Source organism: Rhamphochromis sp. 'chilingali' (assembly GCF_963969265.1).
Source record: "Rhamphochromis sp. 'chilingali' genome assembly, chromosome: 14".
Taxonomy (NCBI): domain Eukaryota; kingdom Metazoa; phylum Chordata; class Actinopteri; order Cichliformes; family Cichlidae; genus Rhamphochromis; species Rhamphochromis sp. 'chilingali'.
The window spans coordinates 37475371-37482085 of record NC_137941.1 but is presented as its reverse complement, the minus strand read 5'-3'; positions in this window follow the sequence as shown (position 1 = coordinate 37482085).

Genomic DNA, 6715 nt, shown 5'->3' with positions numbered 1-6715 from the left:
CTGAGCTCCAATAGGGAGATCAGTTTGAGAACAGAAAAAACACCTCTGCACAAAGCACATGAAAAAACTCTTAATACACCAAAGAAACACATGACAAGCAACAGGGGTGGGTAAAGGGTGAGAGACAGCCAGTGTAGATAGTACATCCGGGCCTGCAGCCTATGCGCTGGTCTCCTTGATCCACCGTCAGCATCGGAAGGGAATAAGCGTCGAAGGAATTTGGAGGGGGATGAGTGTACAACTGCATGTGTATATGTGCCTGTGTGCGTGTGTGTCCAGAGTTCAGCTGAGACAGTGTCCTTCACCCTGCTAGGCTAAGTAAACAGTCTTCCAGCCAACCCAGGTGGCCTTGCGTAGGATAGGAAGAACAGTCTATGCACAGTTATCAGGGTGTTTTTGTTCAGCTCCAGCCTTGAGACCACAGCTGGCGCCGAAGGGGTATCCGCATGAAGTGATGGTTTTTCCTTTAGTGCGAACAACTAATATTAATTTCAAAGCTGTTCTTTAACAGTCCGACACTGGTCTCTCAATCTCCCGTTGGAGAGCTGTGAGCTTCTCCATGATGTTATCAAACTTACGCTCCGTGATGTTGTCATTCTTGTGCTCAAAGAGGCGATTGTGAGAACTCACGACCGCAGTGAGCTACTCCAAGATGTAATCCAATTTGCACTCAGAGGTCTTGTTCTGAGTATTCACGGCCAGAGATGGCTGTAATCCGATTACTTTTTTCAAGTAACGAGTAAAGTAAGGGATTACTATTGCAAAAACGGTAATTAGATTACCGTTACTTTCCCGTAGGAACGCTGCGTTACTGCGTTACTAAAACCGTGATTTTTTTTGCGAGAATGTCTCATGACAGTGACGTAAGTGAGTGTGACGTTTGTGACAACAGCTGTGTGCAGATCAACAATGGATAATATATCGAGTGCAGGAGAGAGTATGACGGTGCAGCGTTTAAAGCGTGGAAGTACTGACCTTACTTTAAGTTTGATTCCATAAAAAGTGACAAAAACATTAGCGTCCGTTGTGCGTGGGAAGAAAAACTTATTTTTACAGCGAAAAAACCCCCTAAACTTCCAACAAGCACCGAGTGCGCTATGACGTAATGGGAAACTCACAGAGAAACTCGCGGATTCTTCCACTGACCGCTGCGGCTCACCTGCACCAGGGTAAACCTCCGCCTACCCCACTCCTGCTTTACAGGTGAAAATAGAGCAACAGGACCGGTAGTCTTTGACTTTATTTATTTTCTGCTGTATTTTACTTGCATCTATTTGAAAGAGTGAGTGTAAACACACTCACTCAGTAACGCGTACAAGTTACAAGTAACGCGTTACTGCCCATCTCTGATGCCAGGGTGCTGGAAAGGAGAGTTCGTCCGCTAGTCGAACCTCGGATACAGGAGGAACAATGCAGTTTTCGTCCTGGTCGCGGAACACTGGACCAGCTCTTTATCCTCTCAAGGATACTTGAGGGTGCATGGGAGTTTGCCCAACCAGTCTACATGTGTTTTGTGGACTTGGAGAAGGCATTCGACCGTGTCCGAAAGTCTTTTTCCATTGCCTGTCTGAACTCCTCCCACACCCGAGTTTTTGCTTCAGCCACTGCCCGAGCCGCATTCTGCTTGGCCTGTCGATACCTGTCGGCTGCCTCCGGAGTCCCACAGGCTAACCAAGCCCGATAGGACTCCTTCTTCAGCCTAGTGGCTCCCTTCACCTCTGGTGTCCACCATTTGGTTCGGGGATTACCACCACGGCAGGCACCAACCACCTTGCGGCCGCAGCTCAATGCAGCAGCTTCGGCAATGGAGACGCTGAACATGGTCCATTCGGACTCAATGTCCCCAGTCTCCCTCGGAATGCTGTTGAAGCTCTGCCGGAGGTGTGCGTTGAAGATCTCGCGGACTGGGGCCTCTGCTAGACGTTCCCAGCACACCCTCACTACGCATTTAGGTGCACCGGGTCTGTCCAGCGTCCTCCCCCGCCATGTCTCCACTCTAATTCTGTTGTTTTCATTCAAATTCTATTCTTGTCATTCGAATTCTGTTGTTTTCTTTCAAATTTTGTTGTTCTGTTTCAACTTCCGTTGTTTTCATTCAAATTTTGTTGTTTTCTTTCAACTTCCGGTGTTTTCATTCAAATTCCATTCTTGTCATTCTAATTCTGTTGTTCTCATTCAAATTCTATTCTCTTCATTCTAGTACTGTTTTTTTTTATTAAAATTTTGTTCTTTTCATTCTAATTCTGTTGTTTTCATTCAAATTATGTTGTTTTCATTCTATTTCCGTTATTTTCACTCAAATTCCGTTCTTTACATTCTAATTCTGTTGTTTTCTTTCAAATTCTGTTGTTCTCTTTCAACTTCCGTTGTCTTCATTCAAATTTTGTTGTTTTCTTTTTTTTTTCTTTTTTTTTTTCCTCAGATATTTTTATTAAAGTTTCTGCATCCATTTTTACAAAAGACAAATTGAACAATATGCCGTTTTCTTTTTGAAGAACATAAAACAATATGAAACATACACTCCCACCTCATAATTATAGGAGTACCAGTGGGTGTACAAAAAGAAAAAAGAAAGGGTCCAATCTAATAATACGAATAGTAAACCTTGGAGTACAAGATAACAGTTCCTGAGTGTACAAGAGAGATGTGGAGAGTTTCAGAGCCCACACCCCCATACAGACACGGAAAAAACAAAACACACAAACCAAGAAAAAAAACAAAAAAACCCCACAAACATAATGAGTGGTCAGCTTAGTTGTAGAGATAAGTCAAATCTGTAAGAGAAAAGAAATATGTATAAAGTAGGTAAGTAAATGCCATCATAAGGCGCAGGCACAATAGAGTCCATATACTTAAACTTAAACATCTTACTTAAACATAAGATAAAATAAAATAGAATAAAGTCTGAGCTGGCTAATTGGGAGCGGTGCGAGACAGCAAAGTCTGAACATGGTCAAAAAAGGGTTGCCAGGTCTTAAAAAATTTGGCCATAGACCCACGCAGGGTGAATTTAATCTTTTCGAGTTTGCTAAAATGCAAAGCGTCTCTGATCCAGCATGGGGGAGAAGGGGACTTCCAACATAACAATATTCTGCGTCTTGCTAATAAGGTGAGAAATGCTACCAGATCCGCTTGGGGCGTCGGCAAGACAACTGTATCAGGAAGAACCCCAAACAAAGCAGTTAAGGGCACAGGTTGGAGGGTTAGCTAGATGATCTTTGATAAAGTCAGAAAAATATTAATCCAGTATTGTTTGAGGGATGGACATGACCAAAACATATGTATTAGAGAGGCAGGTGTTTGATGACAACGGTCGCAATCAGGGCTAAGGTTGGGGTATATTTGAGCTAGTCTGGCTTTAGTCCAATGTACACGGTGCAAAATCTTACATTGAATCAGCCCGTGTTTGGCACATAATGAGGAGCCATGGACCCGGTAAAGAATTTTATCCCAAGAGTCATCCTGAATCACACACCCCAAATCCTGCTCCCATGCCATTTTAATAGCCGAGGTTGAGGAGTTGCCAAAGGAACATATTCTCCCATACAGACAAGAGATCAGGCCCTGTAATGAAGGGGGAGGCGATAGAAGGTTATCAAAGTCATGACAAGGAGGTCTAGATGGAAACTGAGAGGATTTCTCCTTAACAAAACTCCGGATTTGTAAGTAGTGACAAAAGTGACTTTTTGGAAGGCCAAATTTCAATGAGAGCTGTTCAAAGGAGGCAAATGTATTCTGAATATACAGATCAGAAAAAGACCTGATACCCAAGGAGGTCCACAAATAAAAAGCACCATCAACTAACGAAGGCTGAAAAGAGGGATTTTTCAAAATGGGTGACTGAAGGGAAAAAAAGGTCAACTTAAAATAACGACGAAATTGATACCATATTTTCAAGGTAACTTTGACAATAGAGTTATTATAAGAACCTGCACTCAGAGGCTGCTTTTGGGCATAAATCAGGGCTGGTAAAGAGGATGAGGCACAAGAAGAAGTCTCCAAACTCAGCCAGGCCGGGGCATTATTCAGGCCTTCCCCCTGTAGCCAGTACCTGAGAATACGAATATTACATGCCCAATAATAGAACATAAGGTTTGGTAAAGCCATCCCCCCCATCTTTTTCGGTCTTTGAAGATATGTCTTGCGTATTCTAGGGTTGTTTTTGTTCCAAATGAACCCAGAGAGAATCTTGTCTAATTTAACAAAAAAGGAAATTGGGATAAATACAGGGACACACTGAAAAAGAAAAGAAAATCTTGGGAGGATATTCATTTTAATTGTATTTATGCGCCCTGCTACAGACAGATGGAGTAGAGACCATCTGTCCAAATCCTGCCTAACTTTCTCCACAAGTGGGTCGAAATTAAGCTTGCAAAGAGCATGGAATTGACTTGTAATTTTAACCCCTAAATATGTGAAGTTGTCCGATACAACTCGAAAAGGCAGTGCTGTGCACTGATATTTCTGTGCAGCAGCATTCAGGGGGAACAGTTCACTCTTAGCGAGATTCGACTTATAGCCAGAAATAAGGCTAAACTGTTCAAGTATTGAGAGCACCAAAGGAAATGAGGATGCTGGTTCTGAGATATAAAGAAGCAAATCATCTGCGTATAAGGAGGCCCATCCAGACCGGGGTCTGGATGGGCCTGGGCCCCCTTTCCCTGGCGGGTCGCGGAGTATGGGAGTGCCTACTGGGGTCAGCGGGGGAGCTGGCCCCAGGGAGGGGTCACCTGCCCCTCCCTTCCTTCCCTCCCCATCTCCAGCTGCCTCCCTCTTCCCGCTCCACCACAACCACCCACACATGCAGGGCCGTGGAGTAGGGGTATGTCACCAGGGTGCAGAGGAGGCTATCCCCCCCTCTGTCCCCTTCTGGCTGCCTCTGCCTCAATTTTATCCCACAACTTAGACATTCACATTACTCACACTCTCATTACACATACATATAGGATCTTGGGGGTGGGCACGATACACGGAGTCCAAATTACCATCAGGGTGTACACCTCACCCCTGGCGTCGTTGCCCTCCTCTCAATCTTAAATACACGTAGACATTGAGGGCTATCAGGAGGGGCTATGCGCTTACCTGCTGCTCTCTGGCAGGTAGCTCCATGCCCTCCTGGGTTTTAATTGCACCTTAGAACACACATGCATCAACACTACAATGAGCGGGTGGAGGGAGGTTTGGAGTCTTCTCTCACCCCCGTTCTCTGCGGCCTGCTGGAGCGGGGGGGCTAGGAGGAGGAGTTGGCCGTCCGACTGCGGTCTGGAGTGTGGGGCCTCCCTGCTGCTGCGGAGTCGGGGCGGTCTGCCTCTCCCCACCGCAGGGAAAAGGGTAACACCACCTGGGTCTGGGTGCAGTTCCCCCCTCCAGGGGCAAGGGTACCTAGACCCGGTTCGTAGAGTACGCTTGGGGAGTGTGATCGTGTGTACAGCGTCTCTTTATGTCCGTCTCCACGTTGGTTGAGTGTGGAGTAAGTGCATATGAGAGCATGAGGGTGGGAATGGATGTTTGTGTCTGTGTGTGCCTGTATGTCTGTGTCTATATGTCAGGTTGGGTATCAGACGCCACCTCTCTGGGGACATCTCAGGCCCTCCAAGGTTTGGAGGCCTATCTCCACCCACCACCACTTCCCCTGCCGGTGGCGGACTCCCTCAGGTGTCGGTGTGTTGGTGGTTCTTTGTGTCTGGGGGTGGGCGTCCGGGTACACACCGGCTCACTCCTTGGCGGCCGCTTGTCGGGGCCTGGAGCCTGGGGCTCGCTCGGGCCACTTCGGAGGCGGGGTGCCCCCGGCCTCTCGGCCTGGGGCTCGGTCACTCAGGCACAGCTGGCTGCCGGCGGAGCTCACGGGCGCGTCACTGCAACTCCCCCTGGCTTCTGCTCCGCGGCTGCTGAGTGAGCCCTCATCTGGGACTCTCCTCAGCTCTTTCTGGGACAGTGGCGCGGCTGCCCCTCTGTTGGTCTTCCTTGGTCTCTTGTGTTCTGGGGGCCTCTGGATGTCTGGAGTTTGATCTCCTCCATACCTGCTTCATACCCTGGAGGACGGGGCTGTGGCTCCCCACACTCCCTAGCAGATCGTTACATGGAGAAACCTTTGGAATACAAGCATGCTGATCCACACAGGTATGCACACAGGTGTACACACGGGTATTCACAGATGCAGATTACAGCTTTCTTGGCTGCTGCCTCAAAGCACATTGTGCGCTGTCTATCTTGTGTGCTGCACAATATCGTTTATTATTCAGTATCTACTGATATCTACTGCTAGCTAGTTTATTGTGATGGTGCTGTTTTTTTTATTATGTTGCTTTTTGCTGTTTGCTTTCTCTTCTGTTTTTTTTCTCCATACAGGTGATCCAGGTGTTTTGTTTGTGTGTTTTTTTTCCTCCCCCCCCCCCTTCTCACCGTCTCTTCTCCCCTCTGGTTTTCTTTCTCTCCCTCTCTTTCTTTCATTCTTTCTCCCTGTCCTATCCCCCAGTCATGTCTGTCCCATTTGTGGCAACTGAAGATAAAATGGATTCATAATTATAATAAAGGTCAATCAAATGGACCAATATGGCAAGGCCATGATGATCCACTTGGTAAAATAAATCCGCTTGGCATCTTTCTTGGCCTTAAGACAACAATTCTGATGGCTAAAGATCCAAACGGGACACAAAAAAAAAAAAAAAAAAAAGGAGACCCTTTGTTCTATACCATTTCTAGTAACCCCGGTGAT